The sequence below is a fragment of the Ambystoma mexicanum genome, chromosome 4q (genome assembly GCF_040938575.1).
Source record: "Ambystoma mexicanum isolate Mex_15411 chromosome 4q, UKY_AmexF1_1, whole genome shotgun sequence".
In the NCBI taxonomy this organism is placed as follows: Eukaryota; Metazoa; Chordata; class Amphibia; order Caudata; family Ambystomatidae; genus Ambystoma; species Ambystoma mexicanum.
In genome coordinates, this window is record NC_090928.1 from 177,218,997 (window position 1) to 177,237,341 (window position 18,345).

General features: G+C 52.3%; 1 protein-coding gene across 1 annotated transcript in view; it reads left to right on the forward strand.

The window, feature by feature from the left end:
• AGPAT4 (1-acylglycerol-3-phosphate O-acyltransferase 4) overlaps positions 1–18,345 on the forward strand; it is a 1,136,585-nt gene that overhangs the window by 61,645 nt on the left and 1,056,595 nt on the right. The gene's annotated exons all lie outside the window — the stretch shown is intronic.

The window sequence follows — 18,345 nt, forward strand, 5'->3', positions numbered from 1 at the left end:
AAGCATTAAATTATGAAATGCCTCTGACAAACGTTGTGCGGTGGAAGGAGCTGGAGTCAAATTAAAAGGTGAAAATGAGGAATCCGATGAATGCTGCAGACCCAAAGAAACAGCACGCGGAGTATTCAGCATGCTTACAGAAGCATCCGTGTGACAAAATGTGTCCAAGATAGTATCCTGTTGAGTAGTACTGAGGGTCGTATATAATAATTTGGCTTGTGGTAAATATGACTTTTCCACCACGGGCTAAAAAGCAGTTATTTTCCTCTCTCGAGAGGAGAGGAAAGGACCCATCGACACAGGGGCCGTACTCTGAACAGTCCGTTGAAGTTCATCTACCATAGTTATCAGAAAAGTAACAATAGGCTGGTCGATGCACTCAATGGAAGAATTTAAGTTGTCAGAACTCCCGGAGGGGTTGGTGGAAAGGGTAACAATATTGCAGACAGCATTTCCTGATCCGTAATCAGAGCTGATGTTGTTAAAGGCATCATAGGTTGAACAGTTCTGCTGCATAGATGCATCATTGGAGGCAAATGGATACTGAATTTACGTCTCGTAAAAACACAGTACCACCTCCAGGCATGCAGGGTATGGTGCTATGGGTTACCAACCACACTCCCATAACGCTGTTGGTTCAATGGTCTTAAAAACGTGCTATGGTGCATAGCTACCACATTCCCGACACAACTATACTATATAGGGCCTCATTACAAGGTATGCCGGTAAGGGAAAAATTATGCCGGTATGTAAATACCGGCATCATTTAACGTTCCGTAGCATTCTGACCCACAAACCCGGTATTAACGGCACCGTTATTTACTGTGCCGCAAATAGCGGCATAGGCGCGTACACGCGCCTCTTCGGGCAGGAAATACCGGCATGCCGGTAATAGGTGCCAATTGCAACCCACGCAAACATGCAAATACCGGCATCGCGAACCCGGTAATAATGGGATGCATGATGCCGGTAAAACAGGCATCACGGACCACCCGCAAACAGCAACCAAGATACAAGGCAGCTGCCACAGGTGCACACAATACCCACAGGTGGAGTCAAAGGAGGCTCTGCCAGTATGAACTGAGCACACCCACACACCACAACCCCCCCCACAGGTGTAGGCAATGTAGAGTGGCCCAGTACAAAAGGAGCACACCTACACACCACACCCCTTCCTACACCAAAATGCTACCACTAGCATTTGCAATCATGGCGCAGGAGGACATGCCTATACTGCTACAACTACAGCAACAACAGCAACAACAACAACAACTACAGCAGCAAGAACAGGCAGCACAGATGAGACGTAGGAGGAGAAGGAGGGTGATACAGGGCCAGCAATTGCCACCAGCGCAGCCACCAGCGCCTCGTAGGCATCCACCAATCCCTCGCACCAGACCCAGCCCATTCAACCTAACCCCTGAGCAGATCCACACCCTGTACCGGTTGGACCGTGACACCATCACCACCATAGTGAACATGATACAGAACAACATTGCCAGCCACGTACAAATACGCACTGCCATTCCCCCACTACTAAAGGTGGTGTCTGTGCTACACTTCCTGGCCACAGGCACCTACCAACACACAGTGGGCCAGCTGCATGGCGTTTCACAACCACTATTCTCACGCATGCTGAACCAAGTGCTGGATGCCCTCCTGAAGCACATAAGCACCCACATATCCCTACCACGGACTGCCCAGGAGATAGCCAAAACCAAAGTAGGCTTCCATGCACTGGCAGGCATGCCCAATTGTGTTGGTGCCATCGACTGCACCCATGTGGAATTGGTAGTCCCCCATGCCATAGAGGCGGTGTACCGCAATCGCAAGCAATACCACTCCATCAATGTGCAAATGGTATGTGACTCCAGCAAGATCATCACCCATTGCTGCGCCCGATTTCCTGGATCCACACATGATGCCATGGTACTGCGCAACTCCACGCTACCCCGTCACATAGAGCGACATGCCAGACCACGTGCCTGGCTGCTCGGTGAGTTGCACAACAGGCCCATGGCCATGCTGTGGGGTACTCATGTGTGCGGATGCAGAAGGGGGGGCTACTGCACCCGGGTGGGAAAGGGGGGGATACTTCACCAGGGTGGGAAAGGGGGGGTTAATAGTACACCTGCGTGGCAATAGCCAATGAGTGGAGAATGAATGCAGAGCTAAACACTCCTCACCTGACCCAGCCAAACGGTACATGACACTTCACTGGGCCACATCTCACAAATAATGCATATCGATGAGAACAAGTAAGAGGCACAACCAGGCCACCCTGGTGATGGCAAGCAATGCATGGATGAACAGGATGGCAAGTGTGACAATGTGGGCAGTGTGACCATGCATAGTAAATAATGAACAGCATGAATTGGAGTCAAAACATTGTTGCACTACCACAGCATATCTGCCTCAGCATGCATGATTACACCCTGTATCATCTATTGAACGCCATCCAGACTACCACACCTCATGACAGTATAGATTGCACCTCGATAACATTTTTTCATGCTTACAGGGACATGTGCATGGCCACACCAAATAGCTGCCGCCATGACTGTGCTCCCTGAATGTGGCAGTTCAGAGTGACACACACGTATTTGAATCTGCTTGCAGGTGATGGAGGATATCCCTTGAGGCCGTGGCTACTCACCCCTGTGCGTAACCCGCAGAACATCCATGAGGAGGAGAACAATCGTGTGCACACCCGTACCCGTGTTGTGATTGAGCAGACCTTTGGCCTGTTGAAGAGGCGGTTCCGCTGCCTCAGCAGGTCTGGTCGGGCACTCCTATAAAGGCCTGAGAAGGTGGCAAAGATCACCATGGCCTGTGTCATGCTGCACAACATGTGCGTCTGGAGAAATATACCACTGCCACCTGACATTGACATGCATGGGCCGGGTGAGGAGGATGAGGATGGAGATGGAGGTGAAGTAGCCCCCCTGTCAGTACGTGATGCACGGGATGGCTATGCTGTACGCCAAGCACTAATTCACGAATACTTCTGAAATACAGGGACGATGAAAGACTCGTGTCAGTCAGACAGTGGGCCAATGTGGAAATGCACACAGGGAATGTTGTGAGTTGGGCACTGAACACTGTACCACATTAAATGGATGCACACAAAAATAACAATGTCCAGCCATGGATTTTTCTTATCACAACGTGTGTATTATTTACAACAGCAAAAATGTGCCCACTCCCCCCTCCAAGACTCCCCCAACAAACTCCCAGTCCCCCCCAACAAACTCCCTGACCCCCCCAACAAACACCAACTCCCCCAATAGACTCCACAAGATGCACCCCTTCACCCCCAACCTTGTGCCCCACTACCATTGTCCCCCCACACTACTTCCGGGACTTCTCCCTGTCCAGAGGCAGCATTTCAGTGTGCCTTGCACTCCTACGTGTGTGGCGCACTGGGCTGGTGGGGACAGATGAAGCTGGTGTAGAGGTAGTAGGTGATTCGCTGGTGATTCCACACCTCCTGCAAGCCGTGGCCGCTGCATATAAAGCAGCATTGAGGTCAGCACCTGTGTCACCGCCCCCAGGCAGTCCCTCATTAGCCGAGCTGATGCATTGACAGCGGCTGTTTTTGCTTCGATGGCCGCTGTGGTCCCTGCAATTGCTGTGGCAATACCCCGCCTGGTTTCCTCCCCGTCTGCTATGTACTGGCGGAGTAGGTCTAGCATGGCCTCCTGTTGGGCCTCCACCATTGACAATCGTGTCTCCAGGGTTCTGGAGGGGGCTGGAGTGGTGGGTTGTGCAGTCACATGGATGACATTTTCGGGAGTGGACTCCTCAGAGGTGGGTAGGTCACAGTCACGGAGGCAGGGATCAACTTCACTGCAGGTGGGTGACTGCAGGTGTTGGGGCGAGGGGGTGGGCACGGGGCGCAGGGTGGCCGGGCATGTCACCTCAGTGTCTCCCTCAGGCTCCACACTGGCATCAAGTTCTTCCCCAGTGGAGGCGGGTGCTTCCAGGGACTCCCCTTGGAGAGGTTTGGGTGTGGCCTGCTTGTCTCCAGCGGAGGTGGTGGTGGTGGTTGCCCTCTTCTTACGGTGTGAGGTGGATGCCCTCGCAGTTGTCTCCTGTGTTGCTTCTTCCTCATCAGTGCCTGGGGGCGTAGAAGAGATGCAGGGCATCAATGATGGTGTGACATGGCAGTGGCGGTGCTGTTCATTATTCATTTGATCATGCTTTCATGTCTTACAGGTGTGTCACACAGGGTATTCAGAGGGGGAATGTAAGCATTCACTGCATGGCAGGTGGCATGCCATTGATTTTGGGTTTGTGTGAAGTATCACATGGGCAAGCTCCAGGTGTGTTGGCTGTGTGTTGGTTAAGAGATGGGCACTCAGCATGCATTTCAGTGTGGCAGCGTTTGGCCCGCCATCTGTATTTGGGTATGGTCATGTGGGTGTTGGGACATGCATTGCCTTGCCTAGACTCTCTACCACTTCACTTGTGCTACTTCATGGTCTCCCCTACAGGGATCTGCAGGGTCACTCACCTCCTTCCGCGGTTGATGCCGCACCCGTCTCCATCTCGCATAATCCCTCGATGGACTCAGGACTGATGAATCTGCTGGCCGTCTCCTTCCAGGGCATCAATTTGGCAGGGGGGTGGGCATCCCCACCTGTGGCCATGGCCTCCCTCCGATTGGTGGCCATGATATTGCGTACCCTCAACCGGAGGTCATCCCACCGCTTCCTGCAGTCCCTCACACTGCGCGGGGTGGGACCTACGGCTGATACCTTGCGGGCTACCTCCTGCCAGATTTGCCACTTTTGTTGCTGCACCTCCCGCTTCTTGTTGTGGGATTGTATTGTCTCTGCATGTGCAGCTAGAGTGTCCACTAATATGGTGAGCTCTGCGTCTGAGTAACGCTGTTTGCGCAGCCGGGGGGTGGTCTTCCTGGTAGCCTTTGACATCCTCTATGGATTTCCGCTGTGCTCTCTGAGTATCGGCTGGTGGTTATGGAGGATTGCAATGGATTGTGTTTTTAAAGATGGCCGCCAGCCCATTTCCCGTTCCTGCGCGATGACGTAATTTCCGGGTCAGTTTTTTGCAAACACGGTATTACCATGCCGGTATTACCATGCCGGTATTTAGGGGTTGGTATGAGGCGGTACCGCTATGGGTGCGGCCCGCAATGCGGGTATAGGGGAGTTGGAGGCCCTTTAGCGGCATGGCGGTATTGCCACTACCGGCATTGGGGGACGCGCGTGCTCGCGCACTCGTGATAACCCGCTATTAGCGGGTTCATACCAGCACGGACCCGCTCATTCCGGCATGCCGGTAATGAACCCGGTTTTACCGGGCAACTCGTAATGAGGCCCTATGTCTGTGTTACCAACTATTATGTGATGCTCTTCCGGTTCATAGAGATATACAACCAAGATAGGCTGCTGATGCCAATATTCAGTGCCCCAAACTGTGACATGCAATTTTATATATATCGAACAGATTAAGTAATTGCATTGAAAAGGATGCGCTGTACCTTAATAGCCGACAGGTAAGCAGTGTAACGGGTGAAGACCTAACCGGTATTCCCAAGCAATCGGATTCTTCACTTTGACCAGCGAGACTACGATAACACGAAAACACACAGCACGCACTCCGCGCTGAAATGAGGTTTTAAAGAGCAGCCTCCAGACAAGCCTCCAGCAGGTTAGTAGACAGCGTAGAAAGATTTCACTTGCGCCAAGATAGACAGTGCTCCTTGTCCTCAGTTCACAGTTCAGAACGAAAACACACTGTGTGCCACCGTCCTGAGATAGGGGTTTGAAGACCAGCCTCCAGCAGGATAGTAGACAGCGTAGAAAGACTTCACGTGCACTGAGATAGACAGCCCTCCTTCTTCTTCTCAGTTCACAGTTCAGAATAAAAACACACAGCGCACACCCTACACAAAGCGCACAGCATGACTATCTATTCTGACTCAGCCTATGTCACCACAACAGTACATTCAGGGCTAGCACAGTGGAAAGGAGAACATTTACAAGAGCTGACGGATCCCCAGTCCAGAATGGAGTATTATTGGATAAACTGATCGAAGCACTTTCCCAGCCCTCCGTGACGGCAGTGTTTAAATGCACCACCCATACCAATGACATGGTTTATCTCCCACTACCGATCATTTCTGAATATCCAGTAACACCACAGAGACAAGAGCAGCTGCCAGCACCCTACACTTCACTTTCCATAGCTCAAATAATTGAAATACATGGTCGAGCCCCACAGGAAGAGAAATACTTGTGGCAGAAAAGAAGGTGCACACAGTCCCCTGCTGATTTATTATGGCGACAAGAGAGTACAGGTAAAGATGTCATGTCACATGAATTATTGCTAGTTGCCTTCGAGACAGCTGCACTATCCTTCTCATTGGTCAAAACAGCACATCGCTGCAGATATCCAGGAGGCTTAGTTTATTCCTAGTCTTCGGAAAGTCTTACTAAATTGGTGATAAAGTGCATCACACATCAAACATACAATACTGGTCATACCCTGAGAACAATACGAAGCACATTACCTCACCCTTCTGGGCCATTTAGTGAGCTCCACATTGATTACGCTGACATGGGAGAACTGTGAAATGGGTGTAGGTACTTAATTGTTGCTGTGTGTCCCTTTTCGTGGTGGGTTGAGGCGGGTCCTTGTGCACATCCAGATGCTAAATGTGCGGCCACATTTCTGGTGAGAGAGGTTTTTCCTCGTTGGGGTGTCTGCAATGTGCTGGGGTCAGAAAATGTCACCCTTTTCTTTAATGAACTCTTTAAGGAAGTGACCGCGTTGTTATGTATCAAGCATCGGATGTGCACAATTTACCACCCCCAGGCCAACGGTGGGTTGTGTAGAGGATCAATCGCCTGTTGAAAGCTAAACTCTCTAAGTTATGTGCCACCCTACAAAGAAACTGGGTGCACTGTCTCCCCCTTGCGTTATTCAGCTTGTGCACTCAGCCCTGTAAGGATCATCATTTCTCCAGCATGGGGTCTGGCATGGATTCACATGCTCATGAATATTCCCCGTCGTCAGGCTGGGAATCCTCGGTAAAGAAAAAACCAGTATCAGTTTCGTTTCTGATCTGTCTTTCGTAGTAATAACCAATCACTGGTCTCTGCGTCATACTGACCACAGCCAATGACTGCCCTCTACCTAAGCACCGCCTCTGGCAGCCATCTTCAGATTTTTACCGCACGTTCATGTGTTGGGATCCTCGTGCTATTGCTCTCGAGCGTTAGTGCTATTTTTCGCGCTTTTTCACAAAAAACTTCGATTCTTTCGGTCAAAAGAGCCTCAAGCTCCACCGATCCTACATCCGATCAACGGGGACCCGTGTCGGATTCATCTGTGCCCCTCAAGGGTGAAGATTTCGTCGAGCTACGCTTCGGAGGACTCCAGAAGCTTCTCAGGCCCGGTCTCGGAGATGGCCCAGGAGAAGGGAAGCTCGACGCCCGGAAAGCTGTTCAGGGTCTGCCCTGGATGCCAGCTGCAGAACGTCTTCAAGGAGGACGAACACTCTTTCTGCCTTTACTGCCTTCATGAGGACAAGACGCACGTGGAGAAGGACTGTGCGTTTTGCGGCAACATGTCGGAACGGACCATGAAGGACCGCCATCAACGTCTCGCCAACTGGCTGGAGGGTAAGAGCCCGTCTGGCGAGAAGAAGAAGAAATCCGAGCGGTCTTCTAAGACCTTTGAGGGCGCCCCGGCGACGGGGGCCCAACATAAGGCCAAGTACCGCGAGTCCGCTGGCACCGGGAGCGCCGAACGGTCGGGCTCTACGGGCGCCAGGCAGGGCGCACCCTCCCCGGCACCATCAACCACGAGCCAACGCTCTGGGTCGGGTAAAAGGAAGGCCGAGCACCCGGCGAAGCTCCTGGAGAGGCCCCGGTCGAGCTCTAAGGCAGAGGAGGAGCGTGGCAGTGCCCCCTCCCTCAAGGATAAGGCGGTGAGCGCACCTAAGGTGGTGAAGGCCTTGATCCATCCGACCAAGCCCTCTATCGAAACGGTCGCGGCGGCCCTGGCTCAGCCTGTGGTGGCTACACCAGTGGTGGCGACCTCAGGGCCCAGAATCTCCCTGCCTCCGCGGAGGGAGTCTTCCTTTGTGCCCATCGATAGGACCCCCGTGAAACCCTCCGTGGGGAAGAAGAAGGGGGGGCAGGGCGTCGTCGTAGATTCGGCCTCAACCTCAGAAGAGGAGCTGATCGAGGTCTTAAGCCACGGCCTAGGCGTGGAAGAAGGCCAGCCCGTCGGAATGGACCCCGACGCAGGTGACGACGACGACATCGTCGAGGATACCGACGGGGCCCCTGCTCGCCCGTCGGATTCCCCTCTGCCAGCGCCGCAAGACAACTCGGCGGCCATTTTGTTGGCCATACAGTCCTTATGCTCCGAGATAAGGACGAGGCTACCGTTACCGACGGAGGAACCTCTCCCGTCGGGGGATCCAGAACCGGGACCTTCTGGTGTTCCCCCCACCAATAAAAGAAGGATCCATCCACCACCTCCTTTTCAACCGTCGCGCCCCGTCCAGCCCTCCTCCCCGTCCACCCGAGGGGATGATACGGGGACTGACACGGCAGCGACGGGTACGGACGACGAGGCATACGACGAGGATTTTCCGTCGTCGCCTCCCACCAGGGCTTCTCCGCCCGACGAGATCGGATCTTTCCACTCCATGATCTCCAGGGCTTCCGAGCTTTTCCAACTCTGCCCTGAGGAGAAGAAAAAGGAAGGCTTCCTTTATCAGCGGCGCGAGGCCAAGAGGAAGACGGTCCTCGCAGTGCCTCTGTTGGACGACATTTGGGATGAGGGCCTTTCCCTCCTCAAGAACCCTTCCACGACGCCAGCTAGAAGAGACCGGTACGAGAAAAAGTACCGGGTCCCGGACACGGCCCCCCTATGCCTCCGGGCGCAGCCTACCCCGGACTCCGTCGTCTCCGCGGCAGCCAGGAAGAAAGCGGGGGGGGGTGCGGCCTCCACATCAACTTCCCCGCCGGACGGCGAGGGAAAGAAATTGGATGCTATGGGACGTAGAGTCATCTCGTCGGCAGCGACGACGATTAAAGCGGCCAACGCCTTGGCGATCGTGGCCCGCTACGACAGGGAGCTCTGGTACAAGATAGCTCCCCTGCTGGATTTTCTGCCGGACGACAAGAGGGCGGAGGCCCTTGAGATCCTGCAGGAAGGTGAGGTGGCGTCGGACCACGCCATCACCGTGGCGACGGACATCGCCGACACTGGGTTCCGCCAGCTGGGCAACGGCATTTGCCTTCGACGTCGTGGATGGCTCAAAGCTACAGACTTTCGGCAGGACGTCCAGACCAGAGTCCTGGACATGCCCTTCGACGGGAACAACCTGTTTGGGAAGACAGTGGACGATTCCCTTCAGGCCATCAAGGCGGATACTGAGACGGCCAGGGCCCTTCGAGTCCTGCAGCAACGACGAACGCCCTTTCGGAGCGGCGGAGGCAAGGGCGCCTCCAAAGGTTCCGGCGGCGGTTTCGCTTCCTACCGTCAAGCGGCCCGCTCGTCGTCGCAAGAGGCCTACAGAGGACGAGGCAAGTCTAGCGGACCCCGCCGTCGTCGCCAAGGAGGTCAAGGCGGCAAGGCCGCGTCCAAGCAGGATTGAACCGGCCGTGGGGTCGGGCCCCCACCGAAGCACCCCGGTGGGAGGCCGGCTGGCGGGCTTCGTCAGCGTGTGGGAGTCCATCTCCACCGACCGTTGGGTGCTGGACGCCCTGGCCCGGGGCCACGCGCTCGAGTTTCAAAGAAGGTGCCCGCGCGTCCCCCCCGTGGCCAGGAAAGAACTTCACGTCCCTCAACTTCTCCTGGAGGTAAAGGCGATGCTCAGGAAGGGCGCCATCGAACTCGTCCCAAAGAGGCTTCGGGGCTCCGGAGTCTACTCGAGATACTTCCTCGTGAAGAAGAAGACGGGAGGATGGCGCCCCATCCTAGACCTGCGACGTCTGAACAAGTTCATCAAGGCGCAGAAGTTCCGGATGGTCACCCTCCAGCACGTCCTGGGTCAGCTGGAGGAAGGAGACTTCCTATCGTCGTTGGATTTGGAGGATTCCTACTTCCACATTCCCATCCTAAAGGGGCACCGAAAATTCCTCAGGTTCGTGGTCCAAGGGCGTCATTACCAGTTCAAAGCCCTTCCCTTCGGACTACGGTCGGCACCCAGGGTATTCACCAAGTGCCTCGCACCGGTGGCGGCGCAGCTGCGCCGCGAGGGGATTCACGTCTACCCCTACCTGGACGACTGGCTCATCCGCGCCAAGACGAGGGAGCTCGCCGTGGTCCACACGGCAAGGACCGTCCAACTCCTCACGGACCTGGGATTCTCTGTGAACTACGCCAAATCCCACCTGGTGCCCGCGCAAGTCGCACTGTTTCTGGGAGCGAGGCTCGACACAGTGTCCCTTCTGGCCTCCCCGTCGGAGGAGAGGACCAGGACCATCTTGGGCAAGGTGCAACGGATGTTGGTGGCCGACGCGGCCAAAGTGAGGTCCATCAAGTCCCTCCTCGGGATGATGTCTTCCTGCATCTACCTCATTCCTATGTGCAGGCTCCGGATGCGCCCGTTGCAAGAATTCCTGGATGCGCGCTGGATCCAGACGACGGGCAGCTTCGAGGAAAGGATCAAGCTCGACGAGAGCTTCCGACGAGCGATACGGTGGTGGGGCACCCGCGCGCATCTGACGGCGGGCATGGACTTCCAGACCCCAGCCCACCAGGAGACTGTGACCACGGATGCCTCCCTGGAAGGGTGGGGAGCGCACACCGAAAATCTGCACGCAAGGGGACTCTAGCTCCCGACGGAGAAGTCCCTGCATATCAACGTCCTGGAGCTCCGTGCAGTGTTTTGGGCCCTCAGGTCCTTCCTTCCGTCCCTCAAGGGCAAGGTGGTGAGGATCTTCACCGACAACACCACCACCATGTTTTACATCAGGAAACAGGGCGGAACCAGGTCCCCAGCGCTGTCCAAGGAGGCGCAGGACCTGTGGCATTGGGCCGTCGCCCAAGGGATTTTTCTGGTGCCGTTTCATCTGGCAGGGATAAAAAACACCATCGCCGACTCACTCAGCAGGGAGCTGCGCTCGTGCCACGAGTGGGAACTACGGCAGGATCTGGTGGATCGCCTCTTCCGACGGTGGGGCACACCCCAGATCGACCTGTTCGCGACGGCGACGAACACCAAGTGCCGGAGGTTCGCCAGCAGGTTTCCCCAGACGAGGAGCATGGGCGATGCTTTCTCGTTCCCCTGGGAGGGCCTGTTCCTCTACGCGTTCCCTCCTTTGCCTCTGCTAATCCGGCTCGTCAACCAGCTCAAGAGGTCACGGTGCAGGATGATCCTCGTCGCACCTGCGTGGCCGAGGCAGATATGGTTCCCGGACTTGCTGGACTTGTCAGCGTCCCCGCCGATCAAGCTGCCGGCGGACGCGGATCTACTCTCCAGGGAAGGAGGCGCTATCCCCCACCACGACCCGAAGTCGCTGAACTTGCAGGCCTGGCTCCTGCAGCGCTAGAGTTTGGAGGATACGACATACCGGCCGATTGCAGAGAGGTTCTTGCAAAGGCCAGGGCGTCCTCGACTCTTAAATGCTACGGACACAAATGGAAGAGGTTCTCTGTCTGGTGCCACGCACAGAAGATTAACCCTCTACGGATTACGGCTCCCCAAGTACTGCCGTACCTGCTGACGCTGGCCAAAGCTGGTCTGGCACACGCGTCCATCAAGATTCATCTTGCTGCGATCTCCCGATACACCAGAACCACGGGGCGGACGTCCTTGTGGTCTCATCGTCTGGTGAAAGAGTTCATGAAGGGACTGTTCAGATCGTTCCCGCCGGTGAAGGCTCCGGCCCCGGCGTGGGAGCTCAACGTGGTGCTGACCAAGCTCATGGGACCTCCGTTCGAGCCTCTGCACTCGGCCCCGTTGAAGTTTCTATCGTGGAAAACAGCTTTTCTTGTGGCCATCACCTCCGCACGACGAGTGGGAGAGATCCAGGCCCTTTCCTGCAAGGCCCCGTACTTGACTTTCCACGACACGAGGGTAGTGCTCAGGACGCACCCCTCCTTCATGCCCAAGGTACCGTCGGACTTCCATCTCAACGAACCCTTGGTGTTACCTGTGTTCTTCCCGTCGCCTTCGTCGCCGGCTGAGAGGACTTTGCACTCGCTGTATGTAGCTAGAGCGCTGAAGTTCTACGTGGACCGCACGAAGGGTTTTCGGAAGACGTCACAACTCTTTGTGAACTTTGGACCTGTCAATCAGGGGAAGGCTCTCTCGAAGGCTTCCATCTCCAGATGGCTCTCCGGCTGTATCATGTGCTGTCACTGGTTGGCAAACCGACCGCTGCCTGGCCGTCCGAGAGCCCATTCCACCAGAGCGATCGCAGCTACCACGGCGTTCCTATCTGGTGTGCCCCTGCTGGACATATGCAGGGCTGCTACGTGGAGGTCGACGCACACCTTCACGAAATTCTACTGCGTCGACCGGGATTCCAGGGAGGAGTCCAGGGTCGGCCAAGCAGTGCTGCGCAACCTGTTCGCCTGAGGTGAGCCTGGTGAGGAGGTAAGATGCTTAATGTTGAGTTGATGTGATGCTTAATGTTGAGCCTTTGCCACCTCCCGTGGTTGTGCATGTGTGTACTGCTATGTATTCTTTATTCATGAGCATGTGAATCCATGCCAGACCCCATGCTGGAGAAGGAACAAGTTACTTACCTGTAACTGTTGTTCTCCAGCATGGGTCTGGCATGGATTCACATGCGAACCCTCCCGCCTACCCCTCTGCGGCTCTTCACTTGGTCATACTGCCACTTCACGTGCTTCCAAATCTGAAGATGGCTGCCAGAGGCGGTGCTTAGGTAGAGGGCAGTCATTGGCTGTGGTCAGTATGACGCAGAGACCAGTGATTGGTTATTACTACGAAAGACAGATCAGAAACGAAACTGATACTGGTTTTTTCTTTACCGAGGATTCCCAGCCTGACGACGGGGAATATTCATGAGCATGTGAATCCATGCCAGACCCATGCTGGAGAACAACAGTTACAGGTAAGTAACTTGTTCCTTATCACCACATGAAGTGGCATGCATATGCCTCTATTCCCTATAAGGAGGGCCTCTGATGCTCGTAGGGCAGCATTCATTTTGGATGAGGATTTCAAGTACTATCTGACTGCATTAACTTGATCAATAAAATGTATCTCTCAATAGATACCACCACAGCGGTCTGAAGAACCAACCAGCGCTGCTTCTACTCCAACGACTTCACAACCTCCTCAATTGTCACCTGGTGATAGGGTGTTTGTGAGGCACTTCTTACGCAGGTGGATTGAACCAAGGTATAACGACACGTTTTCCGTCGGCTATGCCCCTCCATTTGAGGTGAGGGTCTGGGAGCTGCAATATTTGTAGACCTTTTTGATGTTCGGAAGACTCCCCATGCCGCACCCCCCGCTAATGAGCACCACAGCAGTACATGAGTAAAAGTGCACATATACTTGCATATTGTATTTTTATTTGTATTTTTATTTGTAATGCGCCGGTAACTCGCGAGTTTCGGGCGCAGAAACATGGACACGAAGACAAACAAAAAAGTGACGAGACAGTTCCTAATGAAATCAAAGGTTTAGTGGGTCAAGGAAGGCGAGGTCAAATAAAGAGATACTTTTTCACTAACTTACGAAAGCGTAAGTAGTTGGGTTCTTTCCTTATGTGGACTGGCAGATTGTTCCAGATACCTGCTGTAATGACTGGGAAGGATTTTCCCAGTCCAGACCTACATTTGTGTGGCATCACTGCGATCCTGTTTTGATCCGAGGATTTTAAGGCGCTGCTTGGGACATAAAGATGTATTTTAGCTTTTAGATAGCTGTACATATGATTTTGAGTTGCATATGTAATTACATCACTTGTCTCCTTTAACAGAAAATTGTTTTTAATAATGTTTTAGTATATTCTTTCTGTTTTTGGGTAAAGTGTTCTTTTTTCAGTTCTTTGTTTTCTGTACATATTTGTGGTTCTTTTTCCTTGCATATTCTTGCTCTTTCTCTTCTCATTTCAGAATGTCAGTAAAGTTGCTCATTGATGCGCCGTTTTCTAATATACAAAATGCAACCAAGAACATTATTGGTTCAGCAGTATACTTAGTATGTCATTTTATATGGTTGGAGCATATCAAAGGGGGGATATCCGAGGGAGGTGTGTAAGGGGTGGGTGAACATATCACAACAGGGATAATAACACAATATGGGGAATTTATACTAATATACCATCATATGGGCATGTGAAATCACAAAACGTGAATAATGTATTATCAGATGCAAAGTTACATGTGCCAGTTGCAAGCATATTAAAACGTTTTAAAAGACAATCTAGTGAGAGATATGATGAGTAGGTTTTGATATGATAGAGGATATGCACCACCCAGAGATGATTAACAGTTGGTATGCAGGCATGAGCTTGGTGCGGAAACAGAGGGTAAATGGGAGTTGTTATATTTGCTCCTTAATATCACAGGCGTTGGGAGCCCCCAAGGTATTGATACCACATGAGTTTCTGTTTTGGATGCCCATTGGGCCTCATTATAAGTTTGCCGGTCCTGAAACAACGGTGCTGGTAAGCTTACTGGTACTGTTGTTTCCGAACTGGCAGACTACAACTCTACCGACTGGAGTTTTGAGGTCCAAAGTCTTGCTAATCTAGCACCATGTAGATTGCGAAGCACATTCCAAGCACACAGCATACGCCTTCTGATGATGGATCCAGATGAACAGCAGTGTGCCTGCAACGCCAGAAACCTACAGTGTTTGCCAAGACCATACAAGCAGCTAGAAGGAGTGAGGTTTGTGGCCAATCAATGGGAAGTGACTGTGCTGAGCTGTATGGCAGGAGGATTTATAGGACAGAAAAAAGAAGTGATTCAGAGGGTGAGCAAAGCATGTCAAAAATACTGGGGGCGCATGTGGCAAAGCTAACATGGATCGAAGCAAAAGCGAAGCCGGTGAAGGTACAGAAACAGGAAGAATATCAGCTGTGCTTCTATAATGCAGGAGATGTCTCTGTGGGTACCAATGACAAGTGCAATATGACAATAAACATTCCAGATTTCAAGAAAGGAACAGCCGCAGTGATGGATACCTACTGAGACTGCGGCCAGAAGGCATTCTTGCACCCCCCACCATCATGCAGGGGCGTATGCTCGCTGACCACCCTGCACTCAGCTCTTCTTGTGATCCCAGAAGCACATGTAATTATGAAACCAGGGGACCTGGGTAGCTCCACATCACCTGAGACCACTTCTTCTGCATCCCCACTACAGCCTCCTGTCTTCTGAATTCTACCAGAGAATAAGAAAAACATACTTTTGAAGAGGAAGAAAAGGTGTAACTATCTATTGTCAAACTCAACTCAATTGCTTAAAGAAATACCTGATCAATACAGACCATACAATAAATAAAAGACATGTTTTGCTTCTCTGTTAATGCCAGGGATACAAGCAGCAGCCAATGCCAAATGGCTGCAAGTAGTTAGATAGTGTCATGAATCAAGACCACTAGCATGTAGAGTGCTCAGACTGGCTACGGACCTGGAACCCAGTTGATGACTAATTCTTCCCACAACTGTAACCCTCTGTTGTACAAACAGACATGCAGAGGGATCAAGTAGTTGGAAGACAGGACACACCCTCACGACACGCCGGCTGTGGGAGACAAGAACAGAGTTAGAATCCGCAATACAGTACAGTAAAATAACCAAATAGAACCCTTGAATCGGACCCACCTCTTAGGAAAAAGGCATGCACTTGGAAGACGGTGGCTACTTTGAGGGCGATATTTAAGTGTCCTAGAAGAAACTCAAGATAGTACTTGAATCTGAATGAGACAAACCCACTTAAAGTTACAGGATATAGTGTTTGAACAATCACAGTCTATCCCAGACCCCAATACCAGTCTTATCGGGAGATTATCCACTCGAGAGCAAGTTAGAATAGTCAACAGAGTCCAAACAATGAGGCTGTGGTTTTCCAGGAAAGTCCACCTATCCCGACGGCACGAGGACGTCTAGGGTGGCAGCAATACACAGGAGAGCGTCTCTAGTCCGGGATGCTGCACATGAAAGGTCATGATCATAAGCACCAGGAAAGCCGATGTCCGTGCGTGGGAGTGGCGGTTTTCAAACTGTGCGAAGCACGGAGGCAGTTCATAAAACAAAAGTAGTCAAGCAACTGGCGGGCGAGAACCAGGATAAGATGTGAAGAACCAGGATAAGATGTGAAACAAAGGATGTCGGGGCAGTGCAGCGTCGGCAACAACAAGGCAGGTAGGTTTCAGAACGTTGCGCAAAAACAATCCGTTAGGTGAAACAAGGTCGTAACAGGCAGGCAGCAGAGTAACTAGTGGAAGAGGCGAAATTCAGAATCCAATAAACAAGGCCGGCTCAGATATCACTAAGAGACGAGACAACAGTAGTAACAAAACGCATCCAAAAGACTTAATCAGAAGCACTGAGGCGTTCTTGGAGGTGGGTTTTATTTCTTGAAGGACGTGCCACAGAGCGCCGTAGGATCATGTGACCCGGAATACGCGTCTGTCGTCCTTGGTTGCCTGCAAGAAACTGATTCACTCGCCGCCATGGCAACCGCCATCGGTAAAGGAACGGGGTTGCCGTTCTCCGCATTGAAGGCAATAAAGAACGGGTACATGGTGTCATACGAGTTGCAGGCTTAGGTGACTGGTATGTAACCATGCTATCTCTGCTCATGTCTTTAGTAGTGAGTTTCCTGACAGATGGGAACTGACAGAGCTGGCGAATGATACTGAACAAGGCTTCAATGCGATCAAGGTCGAACTGAGACCAATCCGGTTGATGATGTTGCAGAACCGATATGTGCTTAATCTGCTTACAGCCATAGAGGGGGGGCATTTGTAAAAAAAATAGGAGAGTCCTGCTGTACTTACGTGCCCCAAAACGATGCTGTGAACAGTTGTCTCACGCAGATAATAGAGGCTGTGCACACTCTCTGAAAACATATGCAGGCCAAAGCAGGGATTCATAAAAGTGACTGGTTTGATGATCTCTTCTCGTGGGCACCATCGTGCAAGGGAGCAGTTGTGAAGATATAGGTGCCAATGCTGGTGTTCTTGGTGGTGATATTCTGCACCTGCCAGTTTGGACTTCGGTGATGTGCTAAAGCAATTCCTAATAGTGCAATGATGATGGTTTCAATTGGGGTAAGGAGTGCACCTTGTGGTACCTAAGAAGGGCAGGTACAAACCAAAGACCCAAATAAGTCCTGCATGGTGAGAATAGAGCAAAGTATTGATCTCCCTGGAACAGTTACCACAGCCCCACCAGATCCTTAGAACTATGTGGAACACTGGGTTGACTTAGAAGGAGATGGGGCTGTTATATCGTGCATGCACCCCAGAGCAGTAAGCCAAAGTGGGAGAAGGTTTGCTGTCAGTATGTAGAGTGTGGGTGCCCAAGAAATGAACATGGAGGCATGAGGAGGCTGAAAGAATGGTAAGGCAGTTTGTTAATATAGAATGAACAAAAGGGGGAATGTTGGGAAGCAGGGGCGAATGTCCCAGGCCCCCAGGCAATTTAGGACAAGGCTGTTGTAGAAGAATGGAGGGGGCTAATCATAGAAGCCAGATTGTAGTGGAAACGCAGTGAATTGTAACATTAGAATCACATGTGTAATGAAACTCCATTTTAGGAATCGGACGCCATCTTGAAACTTGTAACGCTCACCTGACTCCCACAGAGGCGCTGGTCTAGTCTGGGTTGCTGTGGCCTCTTCGAGCGTGATGCGCAGAACTCAGAGCACCGACTGAACAGGACCCTCAAATCTTGCTTTTCTGGCCCGTAGGAATATCCTTCTTATGGTTTGAAATGATGAACTCTCCATCCTGCTTCTGGTGCAGGGGCGCGTGTTTGTCCAGTTACTTCACTGGTTGTCAGAATGGCGCTGGCAAAATCCACTTGACTTTTCCGAGCGGAATGCCGTAAGTATGAAGATTACGAAAGTTCAAGTGTTGAGCCTCCTTTTCTGTTGCCTTCCTAACCTGTGATCTGTCCTTTATTTCAGGTGCAGAATGAAGGCGATGCGTTGAGGGATTGAATTGCCGATGGTAAACTCAGGTGAGTTAGCGATGGGGGCGATCCCTCTTAATGTCTTTATTTTCCTCCAGTAATGTCTTTTGTCCTTTCCCCATAGGGCCCGGGTGCGGTACCTGCCAACGAAGCGGCGCCGACCCGAAATGAGGAATGGTCCACCAACAGAAGACCGGTAAGTGTTATGGCGGAAAATTAGGCT